We start from the raw sequence: 23,116 nt of genomic DNA, 5'->3' as shown, positions 1-23,116 counted from the left end.
TTTTTTTTTTTTTCCATGTAGTTGGCTGCTTGCAATGTTTCCACAGCATTCCTTCACTCAAGACACCATTAATAGATCAGTGCCTACGAACATGTAGATGAGGCTCAGGAGAACTCACATTTGTGTCAATATTACATAAGGGCTTTGAGAAATATCTTGTTGTCATATTTTACTTATGCCTCTTTGCTGGCAGATCCAAACACCAATATACTGTTGTCCATAAAGGCCTCATCTCTACTTGCAAAAGTTATAAAGACTGGCTTTGTTTTCTCTCTTTCAGTGACCAGCTTACAATGAGGGATTATACTGGATTGCTCAGGCTTTCCTGAGGAGGTGGGTAAAAGGTGGCAAGATCTCAGTCCTCGGTGCTTTGATAGATCCTCCTTAAAGAAAGGAGCTGCTGTGTATTACACCGGATAGGAGTTTCACGTGGCTCTTACAGTTGTACTGTATGTTTGATAAATGCAGGGCCAAAGATCCACGCGGTATTCAGTAACACAGCACATATGCTTTCTACACATGGCTATGACAGAGCGACCATTTGGAAATCAAAAGATTTCTTGGAAGTGGCTGATCATTTAAGGAATGCATGTGGGGGCTGATGCAGCGCTTTTGGCATGGCTTAGTTCATCCAAGTTCTCCTGCTGCTGAGTACTTTGCCAGCGAGAAGTGAACAATGAGGAAGATTTGGCTTAATTAAAAATCTTGGAACCTGCATGTGTGGTGAAAACCACTGAGGGAGGAAGAAACAGCTGCAACTATCTCAGCAGTATCCTGTGCAGACCTGGAGGTAGGCACTAGCTTCTCAGGAAAGGCTATTTCTGGGTCACATAAGGAGGTCTGGGAAGGCTTATACTCCGTGTTTATTATTTTAACACTCCACTTAACATTACTACTACCTCCTGGAACAGTGTTTGACCCCAAAGTGATTTCTTAAACCTGAAGTGGATTTTTTTTTGCTGATGCTGTTGACTGATTTCAGTGCAAAGACTGAAGAATTTGGCTCCTGATTACTAACCAATTGACAACCATGAATCAGGTGGCAATTAAATCATTAAAAAAAATAAGACAGAGTTAGTAACATTTCCAAGCCTTTTAGAAATATTGTTCTTGTAAAAATCCTACCCATTTATTTTAAGATAAACAGAATTGTTGAGCATACCAAGTTCTTTTTCTTTAAAAACAGTGAAAGTCAGAACTCTGAGGCTTCTTAACCAGTATACAAATTCTATTTTTTTTTTAATCTTGCTAAGTTCTAGGCCTCAGTGGCTTTTTTATAATTCTATGGCTTTTTTTATAGTTCAGTCACACATCATGCGAAAAACTGTTTTCTTTGATCAATTTTCACCTTTCCACCTTTAATGTACTTAAACTACCTCTATTCTTGTCTTTTGAGACAGAGAAATCAACTCCCAAATTCTATCGCTTCTTAACATATTTCTACTTCTTCTTCTTCTTTTTTTTTTTTTTTCTTTTCATTCATCTCATTCTTATGGTATAGCAACTCAGGCTCCTCAATCTATTTCCATTTATGGAATTTTTCATGCCCCAAACATTTTTTGTTGCTGTACTTTGAACTCTCCCATAGTTCTGCTGTATCCTTTAAAAATAGGGAGATTAGGAATATATATAGTTTGCTAGTCAAGACTGCACAGGCTTTTACAACAGTGTAATCTTAGAAGAGCCGAGATGGAACTTTTTATCAAACAGTTTGGATGCCATCATGGCCAATTATTGTGTTCATAGCATTGTGCCACACTGCTCCTATAAAACATCTGCATCTTGGATGGTGATAAGCACTTCAAGCTTTCATTAATAGTAGTAGGATTTGAAACTGCTCAGCACTTCTTAGGCATCCTATCCAGAAAGAGAGGATTATACTTTTGGCTGCAGTCACAAAGCTTAAAAAGTTTCTACCTTTGTTTCTTTACAGTGAAATCAGGATATTTCCTTTACAATACATTATCAAGAAATATTTGTCTGAATATTCTGTCATTGTATCTTCCAATCTGGTGCATTAAACTCCTTTTCCAAAGATGTTTCTTAATCCATTTTCTTCCTCACAAACCAAGTGAATCATTCATGTACTAACAATTCTAACAATTTGCCTTATTTCTCAATCTATCTTTTGTAGACAGACCATACTTTGAGAAAAGGCTAAGTCCTTTCCCAAGTACTAAGGTTTCCTGCTAGCAGACAGACATTGTCACCATCTCCATCATCTCTAGAACATGCATTTGCCTTCCAGTATAGATTATTCATCTGGCTTTAAAATGCACGGGCAGTATGGTTCAGAGCAGGGATATGGATATATGATTTCAGATAAGAACACTGCCAGATATTTTGAGTCCGTCATTTTTTCTTTTCTTCTGGAGTTTTATCACTTTTGATAATTGCACAGCTACCGCTCAGAAGAGCTCATGAACCAGCAGTCTAAGGAGTCTACTTCTTACCCTGCTCTTCCTGCTTCTCCAGGTGTCTGCAGTAGCATTCTCGTTTTTCTACTCAGTTAGAGAGACCCACCAAGAATATCTCAAAGCCTGATATTTAGGGAATTCCATTTCAGCATAGAGGGCAAGGTTTGTTTCACAGAAGAGACTGCAATCCCGTCTAAGCAGCCCAAATCTTTTTTGAGGGCTCTGACCCTTACATTATGCTGATTCAGCATGTGTTGCTGAACGTAACTGGGGGATTAAGTCTTACTGGCAATGTACCCATTTATAAATTCTCCTCTGAGCTTTTAGCTTGAGATGAGACCCCAAACGCTTCGTTAATGGTGGACAGTGAACTTGGTTAGAAGCTTTTTTTCAGAAATCTAGGCACCCATTGGGTTCGATGGCAGTGGGGAGCGTCAGTAGTGCCCATCTGAAAGATTTAGATCAGTAAAGACAAAGCTAAGTGCCTGACTGCTTCTAAAGATCTGAAAAAGATGAATCTGTCAATTTTTGCTCTAAATGGGAAGCTGAACTTTAAGTCATGGCTTAAGCAAAGGGCAGCATATGGCAGTGCTACAGCTGCCTGAAATTCAGTTGCACTTCACACTGGCATTTTGACAAATGCTATTGTATTAAGAATGCTTGACGACACAGTAAATCTAGGACCATATTCAGCTATGGTATATGCAGGCATAATTCCCACTGACTTGGGGAAAGATTTGTACACTTCTACACCAAATAACGTACGGATGTGCTCTGGACTGAGACGAATAGACAGTGCCTAGAAGCAATCCTTTTGGTGAACTGAGAAACATTTTGATGCATTTAGACCCCTGTACCAGGAAGTGAGAATGCTATAGTGTAGAAATTGAGGAAAAAATAGGGAATCCGTGTGGTGTATGAGATGCCTGGTGATTTTAAAGACAAAACTTAAATTTCTGCATTGGAGCAGCGGACATGCTAGCTGGTCATGGTAACTGAAGAGGGGAACCCCCCACTGCCAGGACTCATTTGCTATCTTTCATGCTTTCTTTCTCATCTCTTTGCCTATTTCTACAAGGAGACAAAGAACTCTGTGGGATTGTTTTCTGCAGCTAGAGCCTACAGGAGGCCTAAAAAGAGCATTAGACAAATATATCAGAGAAGAGATCATGTTGCAGGGGAGTTGTGGCTGCCAGTGATGAGATCTTCAGTTTCTTAGTCACTTTAGGTCAAAAACCAGGTGTTACATTGTTGATTCCATGGCTTCTTGCCATCTGCTGCCTCCTCCTTTAATGTACAGTCTAAGCCTTACAGTTTTCACAGCTCCAGATGTTTAAAAATACTCTTTTAAAGTACTTGAACAATAAAAAGCTCTTTTTAAAGTACTGCTTTTTATGCTCAGTGGCTGGCCTGTGATGACTCCTATACACTGATTTTTAGATGGCATTTTAAAAGCTGCAACAAGTCTGGGCACACATTTTCTTTGCTAAAAACCATGCGTAACCCCTTCAGCACTGTGGTTTTAGATCCCCTGAGGTTCATACAACTACAAGGGGCTTAAAATTAGAACAGCAGCTAGGAAGTAAACAGCCTTTCTTTTCTCAACAGGAGGAAAGGCAGAAACTCCACCAAAGGAAGACTGTTAAATGTATCATCTTATGAATTCAGCTTACTTGTGCATTTTCTACCACTGAGAGCCAGAACTAGATGGTTTATAATGAACTGTCTAGCAGCAGTGACGTTTTTGAGGAGTGTACAATAATGACAATTTTGAGAAGTGTACAATACATGAAGAAAGTACCCTCCCATTGTAGCACTCTGGGGACTTTTTTTTTCCTAACAGCTGCAACCTGGAAAGTATTAAATCAAATGACATTAACATACAAATGGAAACCATTCTTACCCTATCATAAGAACAATAACAAAAACAGAGCGAGGAAAAATGTTGTTTAAGCTTAAATAAACAAAATCTATCCTCATGTTAAAGACACCTACCTACTCTATGCTAAAAGAGGTAGAGCTAGTGCTGGCATCAAAGGAAGGGATGTCAGCAGGAAGTGCTGAGGAAACAGCTGAGGCCTTGCACTTGAAAGAGATTAACTCTGGGTGAGAGATGTTCCCACCAACAGTCAAGATTCACAGATGACATTTTCAGATGTTTTCAGTATTTTACATTCAGGCAGTAACATGATGTATCCTATGCCATGTGTCTTTTCTGATTTTTCCAAGGGCTTGTGTTGCCTAGGTGTATACAACTATTTTCAGTTCTCTGCTACAAGGTGGCAAATAAATGTAGGAAAACCTCTCTGATTTGTCTTGTTATTTTAGAATTAATTCCAGGAGATTTGGACAGATTCCTCTTTCTCTTCTGTTAGCAGAGCTGACAATTTTCAGTTGCTTAATGCAGTGTTAACCATTTTCTCCGACAAGGACATGGCCGACCCATCAGATCTTTGACAAATGATTGATTTAACCTAGAAATGTCTGTGTACAAGCTAATGCAAAAAAAATGAAGGATGAGTAAACTAATTAATGAGCAGTGTATTCCCCATGGCAACATGAATAAAATTACTGCTAGGTCAACAGAGAATTCAACATTGCTCCATATGCTTATTTTAGTAGTGTTCACATAGTACAGGTGGAAACTTTGGGTCACCCTATTGTTTTATACTTAAATAGGTCTTAAAGAAAGCTGTCACCTATCAAAATAAGTTTTCCATCCCTTCCTGCTGCTGTGAAGAGGAATAATGAATTTCCTATCTTGCTAATATATCTAGAGTTCTTTTTACATGCCTGCTTCTAGAAAAACTCTGTGTCTCTAGAAATGAGGCTGAATCTTCCCTAAAATCACAGGCACTAGCTTAAACATATATAACCTGAAAGGAAGAAAGAGAGTCTCTGTGTCTTTAACTGCCCTTCGTCCATTTATTTACTAAGGTGGGGCAGGAAACCTCAGTCTGAAGGGATGTGGGAGGGAAAAGCAGCCTTAGGCACAGCTGACGTAGGTCTCGGTGTCCCAGATGCAGAAAGAGCATGGCAATGATCAGACCTAAATTTTAGGTGTCTGATTTCTGTAGTGGAATCCAGAGACCCAAATGTGGTGCTTGAATTCCCCATCTAGCGCCTGGGGAGTACTAGGTGAATCATAATCTACCCAACTAAATCCAGCTATTATGTACAGGCTCTGAAGTCAGCGGGGTTAAATAGAGAATTAAATGGAGAACAGTTGGCCTGTGGTTTACTTAAAAGAAAAGAAAAAAGGGGAAAAGTGTGTATTTCTTTAAATTTTCTGCTGACAGACCAGAGAGATAATTAGCCTACAGCTGCATCTCAAACACCAGGCTGGGGACAACTGCTTTTTTCTGCCTTGAAGCAGCAGGTGAAAGCCTAGAGAGAGAAGCTGGGTGCTATTGACTTAATTTAGTTGCTCAGATTGAAGGCATAACACCATGGAGAAGCAGGGAAGTGGCAAATCTTCAAAACCAGGATTTCTAAAGAGTGGCAGTTAATAAATAGAGACAAGAATATGACTAGGGAGAAGCAAGGACTAAAAATACGTATTTATGACACCCTCAGTATCTGAGATGCCTTAGAGACTGTTCAGCTAGACACCAGCCCTGCCCCAGAAGGACTGCAGTGTAATGAGAGACATGATACAGCAATGGAGAATTGTAAACAGTAGAAGATGGAGGAGGACTACCAAAAACATCATGCAGTTATGTACTACTACACATATATCATAAAAAAAAAACAAATCTTAAAAACATTTCCTCAGCTCTTCTGTATGCTTCCACACATCACTCTGCAGCCTTACCAAGTCCTGCTGTCTTGCAGGCATTGCTTGTGACATTTGGATACACATTTCTACCGCGAGCCAAAACACTGAATCACGCATTGTTTGCAATGCTTATTGCATTTTGAGAACCTCTAGTTTATAAATCCATGAGTGCAAAAATTATTTGACTTTGTTTAAGAGGAAGTTATTTGTCTGTCCTAATATGCAATAGTTTAGTAATTGAAAAAGGCAATAATAATAATAAATTAACATAATTATCTGCCCACATAATTTCTTATATGCCTGTTATGTTGGGCATTTGTTTGAAAAGGCTTTTTTGTCTGTATGAGATGATAAGATTTAGATAGATAAAATTCTTCCATCTTTTCTCAGGAAGGATATTCAAAGTATCCCAATCACTGTATGCTGGTATTTTAATGACATCAATGGGAGGGCTTGTGGAGGAAGCTTAAGTAAGTGGGGCAAAGTAAGGCACAAATTAAAAGGTATTAAAATGCATGAGTGAAAGTTGTCTTTCCAACACTTTCATTTGAAGATGAGAGACAGCAGTGTCAAAACAATACCACACTGCTTTTTGAATCAGAAGATATGGCTTCCACTAACAACACTGACTTAGTGGGTGACTGTTGGCAAGTCACCAATGTCTCCTTCCTCCAACATGCCACTTACACATAGGGTCAGGTCTAGTGAGGTGAACATAAACCTTGCTTGGAGCCTCTCAGTAGGCACAGCCAAACATGAACACAGCCACAATGTAAAGCCAGGTATGACTCCACAGAAGCAACTCAGATTTGGCCACGCTTATTAGCTCAGGCATCGTGCAGTGTGAATACCTAGAGCAATGGCTCTAGGCAGTAGGACCAGAAACAATAAAGCTACATTCGAGTAGCCTTTACCCAAAGTTAACACTCTAGTAGTCTAATACTTCTTCTAGGTATTTTACTTCCAGCTAAGACTTGAATCTATGTGAAAAAAGCCCTAGTACTTTGTGGCCTGAGCTGGCCAGTGCTCACACACTGATGCTCCTGAGCAAATAATTTCTCCCAGAAGGGCAGATGCCCAGGAGTGTGATGTAGAGACAGTACCACGCAGGAACCAGGTCTGGTCAGGAAACAAGAAATTATTACTTTTTTTTTCTTTTTTCCGTTTTAATTCTCCTGTTATGTCAGGAAATGGACAATTTGTTTCTGAGATGCGATAATAAAGAATTCACATCTTCCAGTGCATTATATGCTTGCAACTGTTATGTTTGATATACAGTCACATCAACAAATTTATATATTTTTGCTTAAACTTCCTTTTGTTTTAAAATGGCACTTCATATTAACACGTAAGAGCAGAGCCAAACAGAATAGGAAAACAGAAGGGGGAAGAATCCTGGAAGAAAAAAAAATGTAGATTTTGGATAGCTTCTTAGAGATTTTGTGTGAAAACCTATGAAGATTTCTTTTTTCACTGGACAAAAAGATTGTTTTCGAGGTTTCCAAGAAGTGTTAACAATTGAGTACTAGTCATTATTTTCCCCTGGTTAAGCAAGATAAAGCATTATTGTACCAGGGCCTTTCAAAGACTGTACTAAGTGGCACATGCCAGATTTTTGTTTATTTATTTATTTTTATAATATTACTAGCGAGGTATTGGGTGCAAAATCATTTGAAGGATTACATATTTGTCCAACAAGGGTAAATCTCAAGGTCTGCATTAGATTTCTGGCAGCACAGTGAAAACTTAACCATGCCCACACACCTGCATGAAGTGGGTGTTTTTGTTCTTTGGATCATGTGGATTATCTGCACTGTAAACTATGCATTAATAAAAAGCAGAGCAAGCACTTTCTGTATTCCCTTTTGGAATTATGAAATAAAAGAGAACTTGCATATTTGGCTGCCTTTGAGAAAACTTTTAGAAAAGAGAGTTCAGAAGGAAAATGCCAGGAGTATCACAACCAATAAAATGAGGAAAAACAATGTGCCATTTTAAGTGTAAATTTATCTTGGAAATATCATCTCAGAATACTACCGAGCAGCTGAGGGAAGATGGCTATGTTCTAAGTGCAGAGGAGGTATTCCTGCAAAAGGACGGGCTAGGAAAACTGGAATATAGGATGATATTCGATAAGTGAGAGCAACACTGTAAAGATCAAGCAGGACAAATGCCAAGGTTAATACTGGCAGGCAGGGCACAGTATTCTGTAGAAATCCATCTCACATGTCACAGTTCCCTGTTCCTCCTACGGACACCTTGCAATCAGCACAGCTATTCACTGAATGTGGCATGAAGATATTAAAAGCTGCTCTTGGCTAACCAGAATTATTCTGACCACTGAGATTTGGAGCACAGAGTTGGTGGAGGGTAGTCCTATCCTGTTGGATATATTTGATTCCTTACTCGTTCTGTAGTAGCTTATACACCTGATACAGATCTGGTCTACGTTTTTTTTTTTATTATTCTAACATACTATACTATACAATATTTTTGGAAAACATACATCTTTTGCTACCAAAAATGTCTCAGTAGTATCTGTTAGCGCTGCCTTGTTTCAGCAAAACACGTATACATTGCCACAGGACTAATCACGTGACTCAGAAGACACAAGCCCTTCAGTGCTTTGTAACTGTAAGCTTACGTTACCTTGCTCTTAAAGAAGGATTGCGATTGATTTTTTTTGTGAATTTGTTTTCTGCAATGTCAGTTATTTTTCTTAAGATGATATGTAACTATTGTAGATAAGCACTGAACCACTAACTCTCCTTTGTCTCTTCATTTTTTTTGATTCACTCACCCTGTAAAATATTGTATAGCTTCAGAAATATATAAACAAAAGAATGGATTGAAAAATAGTAACTACATGTGTTTCTTATGCTTTAAGCTTATATCTTTCACGTACAGCCAAAAATTAGATGATGGTATTTCATTTTTTTTCCTCTTCAGGCTTGTATTTGAACATCTATTTCAAAAAATCAAGTCCAAACTAATCAAGTCTACACCATTCCACATATACCTGTACCTTGAGGCAAAACTATTAGGCTGTTGTACTTAGGCTGTTTTATTAATTAAAACAAAAAATAACAACAAAAAAAACCCAAAACAAAAAAACCCTACCATTTCAGTTTGTTTTTGTAGGTTGGTCAGGATAAATACTGTCTCCTCTCACATATTTATCTGTTCAGTCTCATCTGATTTAGCTCACTGAGTGTTTGTACCAATTTATGCAGGGGCCAATTTTGCAAGGCAAAGTGCTAATTGAAAGAAGCCATCATTGCCCAGGGCTATCAGTTGAGTTGCGAGGACAGCTGATTTTATTGACAACATTATCAGCTGATGTTTCTAACCCAGATGATGAAAATGGGAACATTTGAACGGGGTCATCATTCTATTCAATTAAAATGAAAATATTTGTTGAGTTGCCAGGGTTTAATAATCTGCCAGTGGTCACTGCAACTTTTAGCATTGAGTATATCCATGGCAGATTCAATTCAAATAATCAAAGGTCAGCTTAAACACTACAATTGTAACCTTTATCTCTTTTTGTAATAGAGCTCATTTAGACACATGGGTTCATTAACACTACACTCTTGTGCAAGAACTTAAAAAGGGAGAATAGGTTCCTGGATTACTTCATAATTGTGAAGGCCTTGTTCAACCTCTAAAAGAACAGTTTACAAAAGCTCCTCAAAGTGAAAGCCTGGAGGTATCTTAGCCCCACACAGTGAAGGTGCCAGTCAGTCATTGGGGTGGGTCACAGAGGTTACCAGAGATAAAGGAATTTTGCAAACCCTGCATAAAAGCTGCATGACTCAACATACTGAAAGGGGAATGAGCTCAGTCCACTGAACAATTTAATGTCCTGGAGGAATGAAATGATAAGTCTGTTTCACACAAGGGTGCCATCAAAAAACAAAACAAAACAAAAAAAAACCCCATACCCCCAAAACAAAACCCCCACAACAATAGAATCCTCTTAGGAGAACTCTGGAAAGTTTTATTTGGAATATTTACAATCTTTTTTTTTTTTTTGGTGCAAAGTGTTAATTAAATTCAATGAGTTTTTGTGGCATATGGTGAAATCAAATTAAACACTAACATTCAGAATTATTCATTCAGCCATTTTTATCTATTTCACATGGCCTAAATAGTTAACTACTGTTATCCCTGTGGAACATTAAGGTTTGCTGGTGAGGAGAAGACAGTTTGGTCCTGGAAACATGTGCTTAACTTTATTTCAACTTACGTTTAGTAGTTGGTGTTTTATTTACTGGTTTAGCCTCAAGTAAGATTGAAATTAGAACCCTCAAATTAGACCTTATCATTCACTTGCAGGTACACTGAGCCTCACCTGAAAATAATGTGTACATGAGTGTGTGCGTAGGTATGTGCTTGTATGTCCACACTCTTGTAGTCATCACGTGCTAAAGAAGAACATGTTAAACTGCTCCTTTTCAGAACAGTAGTCCTTTATAGAAGGAATACAGACTATCTGAGAAACAGTTAGCCTATTTTTCATGTTATGCATTCACACTCTGCATAAGGTTTGTGTACTTAGTCTACGGTATTTTGTAACACTTATTCTAGTTAGAGGTTATTTTTGCAAGCTTTGCTCAGGTAAAGGTGGATGAAGGACAATTCTAGTTCTACCTAATGAGCACTGATATAATTGAGCCCTCAAAGTATTGCTATAAATTTAAGCAATAAGGTGGAATTTGTATAAGTGTGAATAAAGGCATTTTATGTTTTATGACCATTGGAGATAGCATATAAACTTTAGATTAGCTCAGATTAGCTCGGATTTCTCTTACATTAGACATGAATTTTGCTCTGGTTAACTACAAATTTAGGATAAGCCTGTCACTATCACAGCAAATACACGAATAACAGCCATTTCATATTCACCAGTTACTAGACTTTATTATATTTGGTAATATTCAACATACATTGACTTGTAATGAAGCCATTTCTACAGTACAACTTTGAAACTTGACTCAGAAATCATACCTAATAGGGGAACGAAATGCGGTTACCATACGGGAGTAATGTTTGGATAGTTATATGATAATTGTATGCTGTATTTCCTGAAGTAAAACCCATATTTGAGTACCTGCAAATGTGAATCTAAGTTCCAAAATCTGCTGCCTTTCCATCAAGAGTTCCTGTCTGCTTTCTATTCCGCTTGGCTCTAGTCTTATGTCAGAATATCTGATGTCACTGTAAAACAAAAGGAAGGTCATTCAAAAGCATATATATTACCTTATTAGATTAAATTGCGTTTCCCACTGAAAGAGGAAGTTTTAAAGGAAACCCTCAACATTCCAGAGTTCCATAAAGGATTTTGCAACTTGCACTACCTCCATCCTGACTTTTAAGGCTAAAGTGTCTTTATCATCCAACTTAGCAAATGAATTGCTATAATATTTGACTATTTTTATACATAAAATCCTTAACCTTTTACTTTGAAATATGCATTTCTAAGTGCAGTGCTAGCCTGTGGGAGGCCTGGTATCAGCTCAGAGGACCAGATAAGTATGATAATTCATTTGACCTTTACTTCAAATCCACTTTTTTGTTATAGGCTCCAATCACATGTATAAGCTTGAAGACGAGTGTGTAACCTGCATTTGGATATGTAGTTTTTGTGGTCAGGGGCATAAAGATAAGAAATACTCATATTGTGTAAGCAGATGAATCCCTGCAGAACTTGGCAACGCAGACAGGTGTGAAATAGTAGACTTGTAGCTTTGAATACTGGATCAATACAGCCTTTTAAATGTAGCTTTAGATACCTGCTGCTAGGTTTTTACTGCCTGAATTATGTATCTGTTGTTTTGATAGTCATTAATCTATTTGGTTGGCTCATGCAACCCACCATTTTTAGTTTTCCTCAGCTATACCCCATGTTTTATTGTGCTCTACAACACAGAGGTATTATGCATATAATGCATATAAAACTATATTTTTCTAATCCTATTATAGCTATATCTGTTACAATATTAATTGGTGGAAAACAGTATTTAATAGTTATCCTATGATACAGTCTCTTCCATTATCACTAGTTTGTGTTATATCTTTAAAGCTCAGATTTTCCCCTGGCTTTAATTCAGTATGTTTGAAAATTCAGAGCCTCAACAAAGACATGAATGAAACAACTATATCTTCACTCCTTCTTCTTGGCTAACACAAAGAAAGTGTAGTATATCTCTCCTTTGTTTCTAGGTAAGGATTTAGAATGGCTTTTAAAATAGCTCAGATTACTTTTCTCACATTGTTTATCCAATATGACCAATCATAGCGGGTTCTTTGCCAATCCTCTTGTTTAACTTATCAGTTTGCTTAATTCTGTGGAATCTTTCTCATACGTTTTTTCCCTTCACACAACACTCACCACAGGTGAAATTCATTCCAGGGTCTAGAGCCAGATCAAGGCTTATGTGATAACTTATTGCTTAAATTTATAGCAATATTTTGAGGTCTTAAATCCATTTGAAGTGCCTGGCTTGGTCCTCTGAACAGGTGTGGGTTTCATCTATTAAGATAAAGTTCTCTTTTGCTAGAAAACTTGCTGCTTGTGCTGTACTTTCAAATAATTCAAACTCTCAGTCTCCTTCACTATAAATGCAACTTGCAGTGAGTGAATCGCATGGTAATCTGATGCTTAATCTTCTTTTGTATAGAAGACAAACAATGCCTGTTTCAGAATGGTGCAAGGGACCAAATTATCCAGTAGTTTCATATGTCCTATACCACAAAAAAGATCAGAAATTTCAAAAAATCAGTTGACATCTACATGTTTGGTATAATCTGTAACTAAATTAAAGGTGGGAAGCAGCTATTGACAAAATGATTATAATAAAAATATGAAAAAGAATGAACTAAATTTACTGCTTATCTTCTTATTTTTGTAGATGAATAACTGCATACTAGATCTAGCTAAAATTAGAACATGAAAATACTATTCTTTTTAAAACTTTGCTTCTTTTTTACGTTAGTGGGGGGCTGGGTTAAACAACAAAAAAAAATCCCTCCATAAGTCTAATATTTTTTGATTTTCGTACAATAATCAAATTCTCTTTTGTGAAAGCAGGCATTTTCATTATACAGTTTGATATTTTCTATTCTATATTTCAACCTCAAATTGAGTAAGACTGGTTTATGGGAGAGAAAATAATTTTGATTTAATTCTATTTAAAGTGTCACAATTTCTGATGTGCTTAATGACTGCTCTTTGCATAATGATAAAGTCAGGATCTGTGCTGGAGACAAGGACTTTTATTAGACCTTATGCAGAAAGTAGAAGAAATTTTCTTGTGCCTTCCTTTCCCCTGTCCCCAATGCAAAATCCATTACATTTACAACAATTATCATGGTTTTTTTATTCTTGTGAGTGCACTAACAGGGATAATGGAAAAATACTATTGCTGAACCTTCCACATATCATATTTTGAGCAATCAGTTCAATTGTATTTTGCTACTTGCAGCTGGTGCAATGATATTGCAGCAGTTGTGTTGTGGTCCTGGCGGCAGTGATGTTTAGCAGTGTTGGGTGCAAAGACAGATGGAAGATGTTTTCTTATTAGTCTTCATGTGAAAAGGAGTCCCCCTAGAAGACATGTTTACTGGCTTCAGCTCTGTGGGACAGGTCCTCCTCCATGATGTGGCTCATATACGTTCTTCTCAAGTACCTCTCCTATCACATTTAGAGGTACAAATTTGTCTTGAAGGTGTGTCACATGTCCTGATGTCTTGATAGGAATTGTGTGTACAACAGTGGAGTGTTTACCTGGTTGGACTTGTCCTTTAATGAGGTTGTGCAGTCCGCCGTGCCTCCAGGAGGCCTATACCTGAGGGGCAAATTGAGGGTGCCTGCTAACAAAGGTTGTCTTTATGAAATGCTTCCTAGCAACACTGTGTCTGTGAAACAAAAGCAGCTATTAATTGAGCACAGCATTGTAATAATAATAATAAATAAAAAATACACAGAAAGGAGAATGAAATTCAGTAATAAGTAGCAATGATTGCTGACTGAGACACAAGAATAAGGATGAATTTTAATTAGAAGAAGATTTTCACAATGTTTTTGTTTCCATATGTTTTATTCTGTTAAAAAGTGAAGATCAAAATGCTTCTCTTTCACAGCATTTCCTTCTGTGCTTTGATTTTGCCACAAGTGAGACTATTCTGGCCTGCATCACATTGTTTTGTCACTTACTTTCTTACTTATTTTCTAGTGCTTTATTCAGATTTCTGAATCACCATCTATGATATCCAGTACTTGATATGCTAGACCCTGCTACTTTATTCTCTGTTTTTACTACACTTCCTTCCCCTCTTAATATCTGCCTTCACAATTACTCAATCGTTATCTTTCATATTATCCCGTTTCTCTTGTGCTTTATCTCTGTTTCACTCATCTTTTCCATCCCTGCAGCTGGTCTCTCTCTTCTGTCACCTCTTTGGAGTCTAAAACCAGGCATGTGTCATCAAAGAAATATCTCATATGCATTGATTTGTTCTAAGTGCATCTGCTTGTCTCTTTAGTTCTGCTACTTGATCTTTCAGTACCGCGAATGATAGCATTTGTAAATGTTCATTTTTGCTTCACCTTTTCATACCTCTAGGGGGAAAAAAAAGTTGTACTGAATACCTGAAAATCTGTCACAGCTTCAAAACACCCTGATATATTACACAAAGAATAATGACTTCCTGTGCCCACACTGAAAGCCAACTTTAAGGAAGAGGTTGTATGCCTTGTCTGTAGAAACTGGCAATTCTTATTTTAAGACTATCTCCACTGAAGTTAGAGCAATTTACTCTGTTGAAAAGGAGAAATTATCTCAGACTGATGCCACTAGAGTGGTAATGATGTCTGAGCTAACTAGTTTAAGTTAGTTTGGATATCTCTGTGCTTCACTGAACTCACTTCTAAGCAGCCATATCCTAGGGGTAGAGGAATAATTAGGAAGCAGCCTAAGATAACTGATGGCAGAATTCTACTTTTTCGAAGTACTGCTGTATGTCCTAGAATAGCGAGAATTTGGCTTACTGGTTTTGAATGACTGAGCTGCTGTCTTCTAAAATCAAGCCTTTTTAACTCCCTTTTAAGCCTTTTTGAACTACACGAAGATGGGACAATTAAAATCATACATCACAGTTAACCAAGGTAGTAGTATAAGTATTCTAAAAGGCATGCTTTGAATTACATTACCTCCTGATTAGTACTGACTTTTCCAACTTCTTTCTTTGTGAGGATGACCGTAAATAAGTCTTTCTTACTGGATGTTTGCAAATCCCTCTGGGTAGCCGAACCTAAATAATAACTTTATTTTCATCTTTTTGTGTTTGGGAGGATGGGAAAAAATTCTTTTTCCGTTCTTGCCATCTAAGAAAGCCTAATGGAGTGTCCAAGGAATCCCTGGAGCTATAAATCTGGATCTTCAGCATTGCTTCATCTTCTCTCCTCCAGAACACTATTAAATATCTAAAATAATGATGAGTGAGTGCCTGAAATAAATGGAGTTTGTTGTATCAGTCTGTATTATATTAAACAATGATGTTTCTTTAAGCTTTGTTTACAGCTACTAAACAATGAGTTTCTGCTGACTAAGACAGGATTTTCATGAACCACATAAGGAGCTGATTGTGAACCAGATTTACTTTTTACCATTTTTTTTCTTTTAATAATTAACCTCACTTTGCTACTATTAGGTGAAGTTGGTCCTCTCCGTGAGATGTTTCTGGAATAAACAATATGATACACTTCTGATTGTTTTTTTCTTTCCTCTTAGCAGGATTTTTCCTCTTTAAACTTCACATTTATGGTTGTATTTCTACCTTCATAAAAAATATTGTGGGGAAAATCTACCCAGAGTATTTTGAAAGCATGTATTTGATGGTTTTCATTTGTAGCTTGCTATTAAAGGAATAACAGATATGAAAAGATGGAGGATGCAGTCTTCAACTCTGGGATCTTGAGGAGGCAAAGGTAAATTCTGGACCCTCTGCAGTGCGGTGGAGAGGTTTCTTCTTGGTGAAGGTAAGACTACAAAACTACAAGACTACAGCAAATATCAGAAACCTTATTTTTGCAGTAGCTGTTGATAGCTAAATCTCTTCTCTAAGATGTTACAAACATGGAGAAAATGCAAAAGTTACAGCAATGTTGGCTCCTGTTTAAATATTCCCTCAGGCCACAATCAGTGAAGATTACATAAACAGTGAGGTGCTTCAATTGCAGGAGGCACAAAACAGCCCTTGCCCTGAGAGGCAAACACGACAGGGAGATGTGAAGAATTCTTAGTTTTTGGAAGAGAGCAGGGGATAAAATGTTGCAGTAGTTATGTGGATCTGTGTTCATGGAGGCACACCTTTGTCAGTGCCAATTGCAATAGGAATAACTAAAACCTAGCAGGTTGTAGCCACCTGGAACCAACATGGAAGGGCAGCACTACAGTAAGTAGTAAAGAGGGCCATATCTAATCTGAACAGGAATGGCTCACTATTCCCATTTCAGGGTGCTATACCGAAAATGCAACCATATATACTCAGAGCAAAGAAACCAAGAAGATAAAAAATCTAGTCTCCTTCCACTCCTCGTAGTGGAAACAGCGACCATCTCTTCTGCTGCACAGTACCACAAAAAATAGCAACCTCTTTAAGAGAGGCACAATTCTTATGAATATAAAGGTGTAATCAAGAGCAAACAAAGGCACAACAATTTATAGCTTCCTCCACATCTTTTTATTATTCTTCTCCCCTCCTTTTCCTTTTCATGGGAGGTACTATACAGTCTATCAGATTTTAATGTGAAACATTTGTGCACATATTAAATGTTGTGATTGCTACTTGCCTGCCAGTATTGGATAATGATTTGGATGCTGGCTATTTGCATATTCTGTATTCTAAAATTATAACAAAAACTCTGAATATAATGTTTTCCTTTCCTTCTCACCTATCTCTGAGTAAATATATATTGAAATGAGGTAGAGTTCAAAAACATTGCATTTGACTGTCACAGAATCAAGATGTAAGGACACCTGTCAGAAACAACCTCATGGCTAATATTTTCACAGTAAAGTTTCTCTTTATTTATATATAGAGTGAGAAAATGATTCTCATATATGATTTCCCCTTGTCTCAACTACAGGCTTTTCCTGAGGAAAGGCAGTTGGCTCAGATTTTAACCCTTTGTCCCCTTTCTTTGTTTTCTTTGGCTACTTGTACAGCAAAAGTTATTATTTTTTTTAAATTAGAGCCAATTACATTGCTGGCTGCCCATGTCTGACAGACCATCAAAATATAATTGCCACAAAAAGTCCTTGCAAAAAATCAAAGTTACTTACAGAGCCTTCAAGATAAAGACTTACTTTCATTCTTTAAGCCTATTTATTAACAAGTTATAAAATAGGGAAAATGCAAAGAAACTAGAGATGATAATTATTTATTATGAGAACCAACACCAGTGCTCTTGTACACCCTCCCTCACATATCAAAACAAGAATATCTGCTCTAAAGATCTCCCAGTTTAATAGGAATCTAATTTATTTAAGATTTATGCTTCCTGGAATCAATGCTTATGTACAAAAATAAGCTATATATAAACCTATGATGATTTAGAACATGTAAAAAAGATTAGGATCTATCTGCATACATGAGAAATATCCATGCGATATAAAGTATAGTTTATTATGCCAGTCTACTGGCAAGTGGTTGATATATTTGAATAGAATTATTACATAACTTAATGTAAAAGTTTCCAGCTCCTTCTATCAACATTATCAAAATTAGAATGGTGTCATAGGGATTGGCTAAAAAAAATAAAAAGAAACATAAACATGAAGTTATTTAGTCATAAGGATGTTTTCCAGCTTATCAGCTGATAAAATAATTGAGCCTGGAAACTAGATAAAAAAATCAAATAATATAAATATTCCCTCCCTACACTACATATGTGAAGAATTAAAAGTTCATGCTTAAAAATATTTTAAAAAATACCTACAGAAGTGTCTTGTTTTAACATCAACCTGGCAAGAGTCCGCTTCTCATTTTACTAATAAATTACTTTTGTTTTTATTTCATTCTTGCAAAATAAAGATCAGAGGTTGACTGCAGTGGATTCTGACACCTATGAAGCCCATTTTGTTTATTAGCTAAAACAGGTCATAACTTCAGCCTTAAACTTTGTTGGTGGGGATTATGTTCTTTTTAGCCATAACTAGCCTTGACTCAATCAATCTTTGATATGTTGGGTGGACTTTAATAGAAAGAACAAGGTACGCCGTTTAAAACAAGAGGAAACACTGTTACTACATTACATGAGCCTGTTTAGGATGAATCAAACATCCTCTAAGCTTAATGGCAAAGTTCCTCTTGATGCCAATGGAGCGGGAAACATAAGGGGAGTAGACATAACAGTTAGTTTTACTCTCTTCACACAAGCTACTTACTTCTTACAACAGGGTAGGGGACTTCTGTGAAAATGCAAAGACTTGTGAAGACAAAAACTCATCCATAAAATAATCTATCTCCACCTAAAATAGTTTAACCCTCACGGGATGTTTTGTAACTAATTTTATTTCAGGTAAACAGAACCAAACTTATTTATTCACTGCAGAATATATGAATCAGCAGCACAAAGTGGTAGATCTTCTGACTCTGCCTTGCATTTGGAAGGAGTGGAGGTGGGATAGGTTTCCTAATTTAGATGTTCCTGCTGCTTGTGAATCTCCAGTAGGAAAAAGTCTGTACTTTGACCTCCTGTGTGAGCACGCATGTGTGCATGCATATCCTGAGATATGAGAGCAAATCTGATGATTAGGTCCCATCAGAATGGCAGGAAAATCTGAGGTATAAGGAGATAATTAAAATACATGTTAGATGACCAAGCTTGGAAGATTGACATCCTGATCTTACATGCTACATAGGGAAACAAAGGCTTTTGTTCAGGACTGTCTCATCTCATCTCAGTTCAGGAAACAAGAAGGCTAAACAGTTTCTTGAACTGGAAGTCAGTTCAAGAAAGGATTTAGGCAAGTTTTTAAATCCCTGTGGTTGTATCTATACTTTCATTAGAGATGTCCTTCCTTTTGAAGGAAACCCAGGAAAGCAGGGGAGCTGCTGACATGCACACCAGTAGATCCCCTGGTTTGAATGGTTCGGGGACCTTCTCTATGCGGCACACCAGGGAGAGTAACAGTCCTGCAGCTGGGGGTCTGTAGCCAGCTGGCACCCTTGGATCAGGGATCACACCTGGGATTGCCCCTGCCTCACTGGTCAGAACAGCCATTATTGACCGCTATTAACATAACTACTTTCCTGAATGAGGTCCCTCACAAGCAAGTCTCATGACTCACTTACTGTCTTTTCCACTGAACAACAGGAAGAGGACACTTAAAAATGAAGAGCTATTAAAAACTAACAAGCAAACAAAAACCTAAAAATCCCCAAACCTAAAATAAACTTCTTGCTTTTCCAGCAATGTCTTTTCAGGTTAATACAATTTATTATCTGGCTAAGAAGAGTCTGGATCTGATAGAAATATGCAGTAAGGGTGAAGGAAAGAGGTTGAGGTAGTTTCTGTTTTAAGTCTGAAACTGACCCCACTGAAAGAAGTACTGTTGTAATTATAGCTAGTAGACATAGAAAAAATTTTTTTTTCCTGTAAACAGACATCCCAGAAGATTTACTATATTACTGGCTAGTTGATATAATGGTGTAATTCAGTAGGGAGACCAAGGCTGTGAATACCTTCCCCCACCAAAACCCCCCCAGTTATTATATATATATGTGTGTGTGTGTGTGTGTGTGTGTGTGTGTGAGAGAGAGAGAGAGAGAGATTGTATGTGTATGTGTGTATATTTATATATATACATATATATATATATATATACACACAAATGCCCAAACAAGGAAGAGAAAAATAACATTCTTGGTTTGCAGTGATCATAAATATTCAAATAACTTATACCAACCCATCCTTTTGCTCTGCTATGACCTTGGAAGAACAGGATCACTGTTGTCTGAATTAGTGATTTGCATGAGAGTCTCCTTGAACTTTCTGTATCAAAAAGACATCTTTAGAAATGCAGGTGTTAGTAAGGTTCATATTTTGGACCTACATGCTTTTAAAATCTCCTATGAAGACAGAACATCTACACATTATATGCGCAGTAGAGCATAGTGTCATAAACTATTACCACACTGGCAAAACTTTTAGAGAAACACACTCCTCGTTGACTAGCTGTACTAACAAGAAAGGATCAAATTACAGGAACTACCAAACCTTGTGCTTGGGGAGATAGATCACTATTTATAGTTTGGAAGAAAATTTCCCTTACGGTATAGAAGTCTATAATTAGCTATAATGCAAGATTTTTACAGCTTCTCCTAAAGTATCTAGCTTTGACTGTTGTGAGACATAGGAAAAGAACTGTATGAAATTGATTAGTATAGAGTAGTGTAAGTCCTTCTTATCCTTTCCAAAAATGTTCTTGCATTGTGCCACGTAGCTTACTGAGCCTATTACAATATGTATAGCACAATCCATCCATTCAGTGAGACATACTTAAGCTTACTCGAAAGTTATATTAATTAACAAATGTGAGGGTTGAGCAGCAAGAACTTTTTTTATAATGAATAGGACTTTTGTTCCAAATTCTTTTTGTTATGCTTTTGATAAAGCTTAGCCTTTTAAAAATTACTGATGGTTCAGCCTGTGTGTTGTATTTTATTTCTTTGTTTTTGTTAGTTATGGTTCAAAGGTGTAGCATACCATTTATGCTTTTATTATTGCATTATATAAGCATATTGTGGTAAAAAAATATTTTTTCTTTGTCAGAAAATATAGTTTAATATTATCAGGTTATCGTTTGTATCCTGAATATCCTGAAAAATTCCCTCTCATTCGCACAGCACTGATTATAATCATATCTTCTTCTCTATTGAATTTAGCAATAACTGTATGGGATTAGATCAAGTGTACCTGATCCTCTACTACATCCAGATAAGAGAAAAAATGCTCCAGAGAATGAGAACGTCAAGGAAAGATGCACACAATTTGAGGATAATAGTCTTAAGTGCAGAACATCTTACCAGAACATTTATGTGTCTAGTAAGGTTGGCTTACCTTCCAGTTATTTTGCTGGTGTCACAGCATAAATATCCCTGTTCAATTCAGATCCATCTCATATAATTTGTGTACAATATATCAAATATTTAATAAGTCCGCTTTAGATGGTTATTTGCAATTTTGTATTTCATGAAAGTATGACATCAGATTTCATGGTCTTATCCTATTTTTTGACATGTTCCCTGGTTGCTGTAGCAACACAGTTGCTATGGTTTACACTGTGGGAGTTGTCAGGGTCAGCAAAGATCAGAGCCCCGCCATTCTTCATTCAAAGGCAATTGTCCCTGAAAAATGTGACTTACTTCAATATTTAAGGCCTGGGTACTGATATTAAACCAGAATGATACTTCTGTTAAAAACCCATAATTAACCTTGTCTTTGACTCTAGGTCACACATTAATAGCAATTTCATAAAGTGGACATTCCTCTGTCTTTCATTCTCAAAAGCCTAGACAGGTTTTAAATAATATGTCTCTTGGAAAAATACATGGGTAATCATTGCAATTTATTTTATGTCATTATCTAAGCCCCTGAGACCTCACATTCCCAGCTCCTCTCCCTGAGGTAATTGCATACATCTTGGGAATGTGTGAAGTGGTGTTAATATTCAGTGCACCATGCCTTTTCAGAGGATCTGCAGCCCACAATGGTGCACTGTCTAGGTGGTGCTCTGCAGAATCTATTTTCAGGAAAGTGTAATAAGCAACAGCTCTTCACAGAATCAGGGTCTCAGGATGTTTAATGATTCCTTGAATCCCAGCACAGTGTTAAACAATTTTCAGTTATAAAGATATACTTTGTAATTTGATGAAGTAACTAACATCAACTGACAAATTCCACCAACAGTTTTTTCTTTCCTCAAACGGTGTTAGCAGTACAATCTCTATCTGTAAGTCATTCTCCTGTCGAATGATTGTTTAATAATGTTGTTCCCTTATATGAAATTACTGGGGAGAAAACTGCTTATGGAGAGACTGAGTGTTTCAGTTTCAAGGATGTTAGGATGCAAAGGCTGTGTTCTTTACAGTCTTGTACCTTGTATAATGATTACCTTGTGCAAACGGGATCAAAAATATACCTACATTCAAGGGCAAGACAATGAACAATCAAGTTCCAGGTGTTTAAATGCAATCTAATTGAATTTATTGCCTGTAGAAATTAACTTAATAATTAGTAAAAGTGACCTAATTTCCTGATTACTTCGCAGTGTCAGTTGTAACTACAATAAGATCCAACTTTATGAAAAATGCAGAACAAAAGTATTTTTTCACAGTACTTTTCTTCGCTGCTCCTTGATTAGGGTCCCCGATAAGCAAAACTTTTCCACCTCTTAAAGAAATAGCAGTTAATAATACTATTTCTTTCTAAAGTATTTAATTACTTTACAAACTTACTTTGCCAGTTAGCCTTAAACCGTCCTGTAAAACTTACAACTGCATCTGTCTAGCAGAGAAGGCAGTGAGTCAGGCATGGCTGTTTAATTTGCTGTGGATACTTTTTTTTTTTTTTTGATAAAACTTATCTAGCACATACTCTGCACAAGAAAAGTTATACTTTCATGATCAAACTGAAGCCTTGATGGTTTTCCAAAAATGGCACCCTATACAGTCTTTAAAAGCAAACCTATCATGCTGGCCTCCATAAATCTTGAGCAGTTACGTGAACTTTGCTGACTTGGTGCAGAAGCCCAAGCAGGAACACAGAACGCTAAGGACAGGATTCATCTCACCCATCAGCTGTCCAAAAGTTAGGAGTCTAGTTTAAGTTTTCTGTCTAAAATTTCTTTGC

The sequence above is a fragment of the Apteryx mantelli genome, chromosome 1 (genome assembly GCF_036417845.1).
Source record: "Apteryx mantelli isolate bAptMan1 chromosome 1, bAptMan1.hap1, whole genome shotgun sequence".
Lineage (NCBI taxonomy): Eukaryota > Metazoa > Chordata > Aves > Apterygiformes > Apterygidae > Apteryx > Apteryx mantelli.
Note: the sequence above shows the minus strand (reverse complement) of the source record.